Consider the following 12,489-nt stretch of genomic DNA (forward strand, 5'->3'; position numbering starts at 1 on the left):
GTCTTTTCATTATTTTCAATTACTAACATATCGCAGTGATGCATATCTTGTCATTGGTCAGGTTGTTGATTTAGATTGATGAGTGCCAGGGGAGCAGACGGGTCATGTAAGGTCAAGTGCAATTGCCCGAATAGTTACACCATTGTCTGCACATCAGGTGGAACTACCATTTACACTGTATCAGGGCTCTAGCCAGCTCGACATTTTTTTCCGTCAGCCAATTCCCATTGTCGCAAAAACACTATTCCAGGAGTTAGAGAGACTGAACTGAGACCTTGAAAAACGGGTTTTAATGAGATTATCCCATGCGAAAGGGCACCGACACACGTTATCAACAATCATAACAATAGCAAAACAAACAGTGTGTGGCTTTTACGTCCCCAAGCCGCCTGTAGCTTCCACCAAGGAGCTTTTATCAGATTTTTGTCCGTCAAAGTTGACGGATTGGTTTTAAAATTTTTCCGTCACACGCAGTAAATTCCCGTCAATTGACGGAAAAACGGACGCTGGCTAGAGCCCTGCACTGTATATAACTAATAGTTTTTATGACTGAAACTAAGCACTGTCTGTTGTATTTATCTACTTACAAAGATTATTCACCTCATAAAATGTAATTGAATTTGCCTGTACAGGATTAAATGTATGACATTATTTTGAGCAAGCTGAAAGGATGGGGTTAAGAAAGGTCTTCTTGGGTTTCCAAGTATTTACATACTATCTTGTAGCCGTGAGGTTTAACTGCTGTTTACACTGGATTTTTCTTTTCTCTTAACTTGTGACGTTATCTAAATGCAAACATGCTATCATGTAGAGATCATCCATAGCCTTATTTCTATTTCTAACTTTTGTCAAGATGTTAGGTTTTTGTATGAATGTGGTTTAGCAGCATAATCTATAGATAGAGTGGCAGTACATAACAGGTAGCACGTGTAGTCCAGTGGATAGCGGCCCTGCCTCTGGAATTAGAAGCCGTGAGTTCGATTCCGGCTTTGTCACTCACCCGACATGCACGCTACCGGAAAGGGTCGCAGTCCTTAGGACGGGACGTTAAGCTGCGGTCCACTGTTCATTGTGCTAGTCGAAAAGAGCTAGGGAATTTCCCCGTACAATGAACCTGTAAATACTGTACATAGCGTCTGTCCTCTCTGTCACGACCAGTGGAAGACTAGCTCTTCAGTGAGCTAAAACTGGATCGAGATCACTTTCCTTTTTTCTTTCCATAACATCCTTGCACAAATTGTAGCATTCTGGAAGTGTCCCTGAGAAACCTGGTGTACATGTAGCATGATACATTGTAACCTGCCAGTGGGATTAAGAAGATTGATTAACGAGCGGAGATACCACAAATCACGGACACAATCTAATACCGAGCGGGGCTGCCTAACGATCTATGCTTTCTCGTGGAATTTTAATTAAAATTTTTCCTGATCTATGGGGTCCTCCTGAATTGGATACAAATACTCGGTTTGGCTTGCGATAAATCAGTTGATGGCGTATCCGGTTGCGGTGACAAGGGACGCGACGGAAAATTTGTTTTCCGATGATAGGATGTCATATAGTAATGGCTTGATTTTCCTGCTACAAGGAATTTCCATTTTGACATTCAAGGATGCTGTATACAGGATTTATTTAGATATGTCAGGTCAACGGTGGTTTCAAACTGCAATGTTTTGAAAATATCACAATTTTGAAGCAACCGTCCTTTGACTTGCTATCCCTGAATACCCGTTTTTAAAAACAACAGATATAGGTTAACCACTGGATAAAGGTGAATTAGCAGTATCGTTTTACATGTAGTAAAACTGTGCTCTGTCCCATTTCATCCTAGAGGGAAAGTGAGCCATTCTGGGGTAATTTGATGTTTGTTACTTCATACTGATGATACATTTGTATGTAACTATGTTGCTTATAGTAAATGCAGTGGTTTTATGTCTACAGTTTTTTGCTGGAGTTTATCATAATTATACATGCAGTAAAATTGCACTCTGTCGCATTTTATCCTTTAGAGAAAGTCAGCTGCCTTTTTATGTTAATTTGATGAAGACGGCCTCCTCACCCGACCTCTCCCAACCACTCTGGTACTCTGTTTAATAACTTCCCAGCCTCGGCCCGCTCAAGCCCTCTCCTTGCCCTCAAGGTCACCTGGAGGTCACCAGAAGCCCCTGGCATCTTGTTTGCCTCAAGACAGATCTGGCTGGAGTCCAGCTTTCTCCCCTCTTTCCTTAAACATAAGCCAGGTTTACAACTAATGTCATTGTTTGCATCAGGAATGTCCATTATAGTGTTTCTTATTGTACATATACGGTTTTATGTATAAATTTCAACACCATCTAGGCTGCTATTATGAAATCAATAAAGGATGATGGCTATTAAGTTTGAAAATCTTTGCCTAATGATAAAACTTTATTCTTTTAAGTTACAAGCATCATGCCTTTGGGTAGTGTGCGTAGTCCAGTGGTTAGCCGCCTTGCCTCTGGGACTAGAAGCCATGAGTTCGATTCCGGCTGTGTTGCTCACCCGACATGCAGGCTACTGGAAAGGGTTGCAGTCATTAGGACAAAAAATTAAGCCAAGGAATTTTCCTGGTGCAATGAACCTTTAAGTACTATTCATATTGTCTGTCTTCTCTGTCATGACCAGTGGAAGACTAGCTCTTCAGTGAGCTAAAACTGGTTGAGATCACTTCGAAATTCTTTTTTTCCCCATATGTTTGCCTGCAGACAAGTTTGGCAAGATTCCAGATTTCTTCTTGCACTCTGTGAAAAGCTGGTTAATATCATATTTCAATTTTATTGTTATGAAGCCCCATTATTGCTAATGATACAACTTCATCATTATTTAGAAGCCTCATGCCTTTTGTTTGTGTAGGGACAAGTTTGGCAGGATTCCAGATTTCTACTTGGACTCTTAAGACTGTGTAAGTCTGGTTAATATCATAATTTCAGTTTTAGAAGTATAAAGCCCCATATAGACTGTCAAAAATATTTGCTTATGATAGAACTACATCATTAGTTACAAGCCTCATGCCTTGTGTTTGCCTTAGTAAGGACAAGTTTGGCAAGAGTCCAGAATTTTTCTTGGAGTCCTAAACATTTAAAACTGTGAAAGCCTGGTTAATATCATATTTCAGTTTTATTGTTATGAAGCCCCATTATTGCTAATGATACAACTTCATCATTATTTAGAAGCCTCATGCCTTTTGTTTGCCATAGGACAAGTTTGGCAAGAGTCCAGATTTCTTCTTCCACTCATAAACTTTGAAAGTTTGGTTAATATCATATTTCAGTTTTATCATTATGAAGCCCCATTATTGTTAATGATACAGCTTAATCATTAGTCAGAGGCCTCATGCCTTGTGTTTGTGTAAGGACAAGTTTGGCAGGATTCCAGATTTCTACTTGGACTCTTAAACTGTGAAAGCCTGGTTAATATCATATTTCAGTTTTGTCTAATAGTACATGAAACCCCATCACTGCTTATGATGCAGCCTAATCATTAGTTAGAAGCCACATGTCTTGTGTTTGCCTTAGTAAGGCTAGTTTGGCAAGAGTCCAGATTTTTTCTTTCTAAACTGTGAAAGCCTGGTTAATGTCATATTTCAGTTTTATCCAATAGTACATAAAGTCTCATCACTGCTAATGATGCGGCTTAATCATTTAAGTCAGAAGCCTCATGCCTTGTATATACCCTCATAATAAATCTGGCAGAAGACCAGCTTCTTTATGTAGTCCTCAAACTGCAAAGTAAGTTTTATGAGTCACGTCTTGATGACCATTAAGTAAAGCCCCATTAATTACAGAAATCTTTACTAATATGGCTAATTGTTAAGTCTGGAAAGAATCCAGCTTTCTGAAACATTAAAGTCTATTTTACAGTAACTGTTGATCTTAATGCTAGTACCTAGTATGTAAACAGTCTCGTAAAATGTAAAAGTCTTTGGTAATGAGACTAATCAACCCTTACTCATTAAAGAGGAATCTTGTTTGCTGCAAGACAAGGCAGGAGTCCAAGTTTTTTGCCCAGCAGTTTTAAAGCAGAAAGCCAACTTTATTGTACAATTAGTACTCACTTACTTATCCTCTTCATCCCTTGTGAGACATATGGTAGGGCTCGAAATACCACCTGCATATGCAGGTTAGTGCAGGTAAAATTGTGCAGCTATTTCTGATGTCTACTTGCACCTAACCTGCACTGGTCCATATACTGTGTATATGCAGGTTAGTGCAGGTAATATTGGAGCTGTGCAGCTATTTCTGATGTCTACTTGCACCTAACCTGCACTGGCCCATGTACTGTGTATATACAGGTTAGTGCAGTTTTGTACATAAATGTCCTACAATGTATAATGTAGCTGTACATGGATTGTTCTTAGCTGCATTGACTGTTAACACCTATAGAGAATAAATCTAGAGAAAAAATGGCAATGGTCCCTGAACAAATATGATTAATACTTCCTAAATTCAGAATGGTGCAGGTAGAATTTGTCTGGTGCAGGTAATTTTCAATGTTACCTGCATGAGTGCAGTTGTGTAGAAAAGATATTTCAAGCACTGCAAAAGGCCATGATTTTTTCTTCCATAGATACTATTAGCATAAAATCTATGTAATGAAATCTCATAAAGCCTAAATATTTTTGCCGAGTCAAATTCATCCCCAGTCGTTAGCAGCCTTTCTCGTTAAGCTTTCATTAATTACACCACTCTTATGCGTGCTGGCAATTGATCATCTGTTTATGGACAAACATGGCTTCATCCACGATTGTCCTATTATCTGGGGGTGGATGGTTCAGGCCTAGGGAAAAAATGTTGTGTTTCCTGTTTCCCTACCTACCCTAGAAAAAACTGCCGACCCTATAGACTTTATAGGCACATACATGTGTAGCTTCCAGTAAGAATTTTTATTCAGCCTGCTTCCTATTGCAGCCTGCTTGTCCTATCTAATGAAAGTTAATGTATCTAGTATGCACAACATTCAAGTTTGACATTGAAAGACACTTTGTGTCCTCGTGCATTTCAGTTTATTTTTCTTCAACTGTATTATAATAAGTCACACTTCTAGAGCTTGGCCCACCCCCAAAAAATTACAAGAAAAAAAAGAGAGTATTTTTACCTACTGACCCTAAGTTTTTTCAGGACTGAAACCGAAAACACAACATTTTCTTCCTAGGCATATTCAAGTTTTCCTCCCTACCCTGTAGTTTTTTATGTCCTCTTGCTATATTTTTACTTTTAAAAATCCAAGAACCAAGAGATTAAATTGGTATGGCCTCACGGCTATCCAGTGTGGCAGGGAGGGTTATTCATCGATCTATCCCTGGTGACCTCTCAGTACCAGGTCACGCCTGTCTCAGTCGATACCACTCACAGTTGGGAGTTCGTCTGTGTGTGTCTATGTGTGTTTAAGGTAAGTGTACATGGCAAGGCTGTATCTGACTATCTTATGTTAGCATGAAACTAGAGGTGGTTGCTGTGCAAGGTGCTTGATTGACCAGGGATGACTCTATGTGCTAAAGATTTGAGGTTTACACTCAGTAATAGCATGCCAAAAGTTATGTGTTAGATTTATCCATACAACTGAGCAATTTCTATTTGGTATATGCAATAACGAAAAAGGTTGTTCCAATTCCAAATTTCTACTTCTTGGCAGGCAAAGACAACTACATTTAGTTTCACAGAAATGGCATCCCAAAATGTATGTGTTAAATTTATCTTCCCATCCACACAGCCAAACAACATCTATGTTCATTTGTTGCATGTAATAACAACAAAAAATATGCCTCCAATCCCCAAATTTTACAGTACAGCATGCAAACAAAACTACATCGATTGCACAGAAATGGCACCACTAAATGTATGTGTTAAATTTATCTCCCAATCCATACAGCCAAACAACTTCTATGTTTATGTGTTGTATGCAATAACAACAAAATTGTGATTCCAATTCCCAAAATGTTACTTCTTGGCAAGCAAACAACTTCATTAGTTGCACAGATATGGCACCCCAAAAGTTATGTGTTAAATTTATCTCTCCATCCTTACTACTGAACAATTTCTATGTTCGTGTGTTATATATCCAGTATGTTACCAATTCTGGTAGCTCAACCAAAGTAAGTAAGTAAAATAAATTTTCAAAGTTTACTTCTTGACAAGCAAACAAAACTTCATCAGTTGCACGGAAATGGCATCCCAACAGGAGATTACTCACTAACTTTATCTCACCATCCGTACAACTGAATTATTCTAAATGCACATGCAAGTTCTCAATGAAATAAGGAAAAAAATTGTGTTCCTCAAAGTTTACATCCAGAAAAACAATAACAACTGCAATAGGGTTGTAGAGTAATATCACTCAAAAGTTATGTGTTAGACCTATCCATACAACTGAGCAACTTGTATGTGTTATATCCTATAACAGAAAACTATGCTTCCAATTCCAAAATTTTACTTCTTGGCAAGCAAGCACAACTTCATCCGTTGCACAGAAATGGCATCCCAACAGGAGATTACTCGCTAACTTTATCTCGCCACCCATCCCACCGAACCATTACGGGCTTGATGCAGCGTGTCATAGAACGGATTTCTCGGATAACAACTGCTATGATGGATAATGATCCCCAGCCTTGGTGACTTTTCATGGTGCTGAAAAACTTAGCGTGGTTAAAATCCGGGTCTTGTCTTGTCACTGCTGTGTAGACTGGTGCATAGCAGAGATGTTTGGATTTAAAACAGGAAAAAAACAAAGAAGAACGTATATATATTTTGCACAGGATGGTGAAATATCAAGCTTTTTTTTACAGTTCTTTGATGTCATACAGAGGTTTTGGAACCACTTTCATGACAAAAAAAAAATTTAAGGGAAAGACCTTAGAACCAGAAAAAGAAACAAACTATCTTGTTTGATGAAAATCCCAGCCTTGGTGACCTTTCACGGTGCTGAAATGATAGGCGTTGTTAATCCTGGACTGGTCAGAGTTGTGTTGATCAGGTCACTTGGGCTGACAAGATATTAGGCTTCGCAGTTTGTTCTGCAATTTAAATGTGATTGATTCTTTGCATATGATGGATATCTAGGCTTCCTCTATAAGGTATTTTTTCAAGAGACTACATATTAATTCTTTTTTTAATTTATTTTACCACATTTGTGGAAAGATTGACATAACAGGTGACTATCACCTTTGCAAGGTGTCAACCCAGAGACCAGACCAGGGTTGTAGCCATTGCCCGTCCTTCTGTCCTTTGTTGGAATTTTGCAGCTGGGGACAGAAACATTTTGGCCCATTCCATCCTCTGTGATAGACAAAAAGCTATATGTAAAGTTGGTGAAGATATAATAAACTGTCTCCCTTGTTTAATTTCTCACCAAAACAGATGGACAGTTTAATGGAGCAAAAAATGTACACCTAAAAATGCAGGAAATAGCATTTCAGAGGGATCTTTAAATTTTCACACCCTAAGAATGTTGCACCAAAGCTGTCAATAGGATTCAAAATCCCGGGGACGGAAAATGATTTCAGGCTAGCTACAAACCTGGACCAGACTGTTAATTCATGAAAACACTAATCTCGCAGACAAGCCCTTTGTCTTGTAAGGGTTGAAAAATGAACATGTGATAACGATGGCCTGTCCCCTACCCTTCACCTCCGTCTTGATGCCTACGACCTTTCACCTTAATCTCACAGCAGTGCAGCTGGCCGCCCTGACCTTTCACCTCAATTTGGCAGATGGGCATGTGGTGTCATTAACCTTTGACCCAGACATGTATCAATATTGTAGCCACTTGACTGCTGGTTTTCCCACCGGGACCGGATGCTACTCAAGTTGTGCCCTCTGCCCATAACTGGCAACTTGCCACCTCTGTAAAACAACGAGTCAGCAAGTTTCACTGACTATCCGGTTTATCGTCTGTTGTTCCCCATCCTGCTGGGGTTGGACATGCTTGCATGTAGATGAGGGGGCTTGATGTCAGCTCGCCAGCGTCTTCTACCATTTGGGTTTACACTGTGTAGGTTGAGGAAGTGTATGTCTTTCCGCATGTTGTCCGTCCATCTCTTTTGTGGTCGTCCCCGAGGGTTCTTTTCCCTCTATGCTGATTTCTGTGATCATCCTGGGCCCCTTCTCCTCTTCTGTTCTTTGGATGTGTAGCACAGTATGTTGAACCTCACTGTGTTCTGTGCACTATGACCCTGTGCTAGTAAATACAGGCCTGCTCAACCTACTGCCTGTAGGCTGCTGGCATCTGTCAGTTTAGACACAGATCAGAATTCTCCATAGCTCTACAGTCACCTGCAGACTCCTCAGCATTTTAAGGCAATAATTTGTTCGTTAGGCCGGGAATTTAATTATCCATAAGTCCATCTCATCCTAGACTTTGAGCGTTCTTTTCCCAGGATGTTTTCAATAAGGAAAATTAGACAGCACTAAAATTTAGGAAATTTTTAGGCTTTATTCCTTTGTCCACTGTCTTTTTTAAACCATTCTCACCAGGCTAATACAGCTCAGAAACATGTCACTTTCAATACAGTCCATAACTAACCTAAGGATATAGCGTTTAGAGTAGTACAGACGTCAAGAGTCAACACCTTTTTTTTCTGAAGCTTTAGAAGTTTGGGTGATTAGAAGGTTGACGCTGCCCTGAAGTCCTTACTGCAGTTCCAACAGGTCATTCTGGAACACAGATTGGAATGCTAGTAGTGCCCAAGAGCATTCACCCATGGTCAAGGATAAGGACCAACTTGATGGATGATGATCCTAGTCTTGGTGCTTTTCCAAGGTGTTGAAACACGGGGCTTGTTAATCTTTGTCTTGCCTGTCACTTAAGCATAGACCTGGTTGGTTGGAAAATTTCTGCATCAAAATAGCAGGGAAAGAAGACATTGGCGTATACTAACAAATCAATGGGCATGGTAGTTTGTTTAGATTTGCAATCTATCTTTCAATCTAGATTTTTAAAATCACTATCTTGACAAAACTTTGATGTCTAACAAGTTAAAGACTAAGAAGAAGCTTTTGATTGATGATGATCCCAGCCTTGGCTCCCTTTCATGGAACTGAACCATGGAGTGTTGTTAATGCCATTGCTGGTCATTATAAGTCACAGTGGCTTTGACTTGGGCACACTTAAAAACACTTAGGTGATGGTCTTAGACTTGGGCACACTTGAGTTCAAAACACACGGGACAGTTGACTCAGCACTCTAGGCATTCACCTGTAAGAAAGCCTCCACACCCATCTATCGAGTGCGACATCTTGGTGCCTTTTCATCGTACTAAAACTCTGAGTGTTGTTAATGCTATTGCTGGTCATTGTATGTCACAGTCGCTTAGACTTGGGTGCACTTAAAAACACTTAGGTGATGGTCTTACACTTGGGCACACTTATAAGCTTGAACCACATGGCAAAGTCAGTACTCCAGACATTTACCCAGGGCTCGAAATACCACCTGCGTATGCACGTTAGTGCAGGTAAAATTGGAGCTGTGCAGGTATTTCTGGTGTCTACCTGCACCTAACCTGCACTGGTCCATGTTTTGGATTTTATATATAAATGTCCCATGATGTAGGATTGGTATTAGCTGCATTGGCTGTTACCACCTATAAACTATAAAAGAACAAAAAAATAGCAATGATTCCAATTTTAGTATGATCCATACTTCCTAATTTCATGATCAGAGTGGTGCAGGTAAAATTTGTCAGGTGCAGGTAATTTTCAATGTTACCTGCACCAGTGCAGGTATGCAGAAAAAAATATTTCGAGCCCTGTTTACCTGTTGAAAAGCCTCCACACCCATCAATAGAGACCGACCCTTTGGTACCTTTTCATGGCACTGAAACTCTGAGTGGTGTTAATGCTGGTCTTGATCTGTCACTGTTGCATAGACTTCGGCACAAAACACACAGAGAAGTCAGTACCCCAGGCATTCACCTGTAGGGAGGCCTCCACACACATGTATTGAGTGTGACCCCTCTGTGCCTTTTCATGGCACTGAAACTCTGAGTGGTGTTAATGCTGGTCTTATCTGTCACTGTTGCATAGACTTCGGCACAAGACACACAGAAAAGTCAGTACCCCAGGCATTCACCTGTAGAAAGGGCACCACACCCATGTATTGAGTGCGACCCCTTGGTACCTTTTCATGGTACTGAAACTCTGAGTGTTCTTAACTCTGGTCATGAAAGTCACAGTAGCTTAGCATGGGCACACTTCAGGTCAAAACACACGTCAGTACTTCAAGCATTAACCTGTAGAAAGGGCACCACACCCATGTATTAAGTTCGACCCCTTGGTACCTTTTCATGGCACTGAAACTCTGAGTGGTGTTAATGCTGGTCTTATCTGTCACTGTTGCATAGACTTCGGCACAAAACACACAGAAAAGTCAGTACCCCAGGCATTTACCTGTAGGGAGGCCTCCACATCCATATGTTGAGTGCAACCCCTTGGTACCTTTTCATGGTACTGAAACTCTGAGTGTTCTTAATGCTGGTCATGTAAGTCACAGAAGCTAAGCTTGGGCACACTTCAGCTCAAAATACACGGCAAAGTCAGTACTTCAAGCATTCACCTGTAGAAAGGGCACCACACAAAAGTATTGAGTGCGACCCCTTGTGTGGTCAGCTATGTCAATAGGCATTTGCTTCATTTCACACCTGTCTATCTCTGTGCTACTGATCCATAAAACCGGGCCAACTCTGCAATTCACTTCTAGGGTATTATTATGAAGGCCATCCAAGTCTTTATTCTCAAAATGCCAGCCATGACGTAGTGTTCTAAGGCCACCAAATCTGCTTGAATCATATTTTTTTCATTCTTTGTTAATTTAGTAAAAACTATGAAGCTTTTGGAGTCATTGACAAGGAATCAGTTTGTAATTGCTTCTAGACCATTCTACCGTGTTTTAATACCCTAACTACGAATTGATATGTAAAGGAGTTGATGGCAAATTTTACTCTGTCCAGGAGGAAACAAAAGTAAGACAAGATTGATGCAAATGAGTCAATTAGCTCCTGTTGTTTTATTACAAAAGCTAATGTTGTCACATGTGTAGAAAGCGCCATCCCAAATGCCAAAAAGTTCAAAAACTTATCCAGTTGCTTGACAGAGCATATCTTTTTACCTTGATGTCTAACCTTCATCAACATATTTTGTAATTGTTTATAGTTTTGGCTTATCTTTTTGGCCTATTGGCAGAAAACTACTGTCCACCAAGTTTCTTGAAAGAGGTGATAAAAATATCACCCAAAATATGTGCTAAACAGGACTGTATATAGGAGTAAAGAAATCTCTTTTGTAATTGATCTTAAGTTTTGACCAGTTTGGGGCAAACGGGCACTCATGGTCAGTAGACAGGCATTGTACATGCAACATTCACATCAGGTGTGGCCGTCCAATCCTTATGGACGTATTGATCGCAAAGCAATTAGGGATAGCCATGGAAGGGGAGGATTTCGCGGACGGATTTGCCGAGGCCGGGAGGTCTATAATCAATGGCTCTGTGGCTGTGGCATGTCAGATAATATCAGCGTGAATGTTCATGCTGATCTCCGAGATAATGATATAGTCTACTTCAAACTACCCCAAGTATGATTCTGGCCTCATTAGTTTGGAGGGGATGGCTGGAGGCCGTACGTTATTGCTGGGTAGAAAAGCCGGTGCAATGGCCGGGTGGGTAGAGTGTTCGCCTTGCATTTAGTAGGTCATGAGTTCAATCCCCGGCCGAGTCGTACCGAAGATTTAAAAATGGTACGTGCTGCTTTGTTTTGCTCAGCGCTCAGCATTCGGGAAAGAGTATGGAAGTTTAAGCACACAAAACTGCCAGTGGACTAGCCCCTGCTGTAGTGATGGCACAAAGTTGTGTGGCCCAGGGGCTACTGAGACAGAGATGGGCGCCACCCTATGCGCCATTAGGGGCAGGAAAGACTCTGACTGAGAAAAGCCAAGTAGAACAGTAGCCAGCAAAGGTTACTAAAGGTCAGCATATAGGGTTAAGCAATATCCCAGATAATGATATAGTCTACTTCAAACTACCCGAAGCATGATTCTGCCCTCATTAGTTTGTAGGGGATGGCTGGAGGCCGTAGGTTATTGCTGGGTAGAAAAGCCAGTGCAATGGCCGAGTGGGTAGAGTGGTCGCCTTGCATTCGGTAGGTCGTGAGTTCGATCTCCGGCCGAGTCATACCAAATAAGATGGTACGTGCTGCTTTTTCTGCTTAGCTCTCAGCATTTGGGAAACAGTATGGAAGTTTAAACACACAGACCACTACCAGTGGACTAGCCCCTGCTGTAGTGATGGCACAAAGTTGTGTGGCCAATGTCTACTGAGACAGAGATGGGCGCCGCCCTATGCGCCATTAGGGGCGGGAAGGACTTAGACTGAGAAAAGCCAGGTGGAACACTAGCCAGCAAAGGTTACTAAAGGTCACCATAGGGTTAAACAGATATCCCAGATAATGATATAGACTACTTCAAACTACCCAAAGTATGATTCTGTTCT

The sequence above is a fragment of the Branchiostoma floridae genome, chromosome 19 (genome assembly GCF_000003815.2).
Source record: "Branchiostoma floridae strain S238N-H82 chromosome 19, Bfl_VNyyK, whole genome shotgun sequence".
NCBI classification, from domain to species: Eukaryota; Metazoa; Chordata; class Leptocardii; order Amphioxiformes; family Branchiostomatidae; genus Branchiostoma; species Branchiostoma floridae.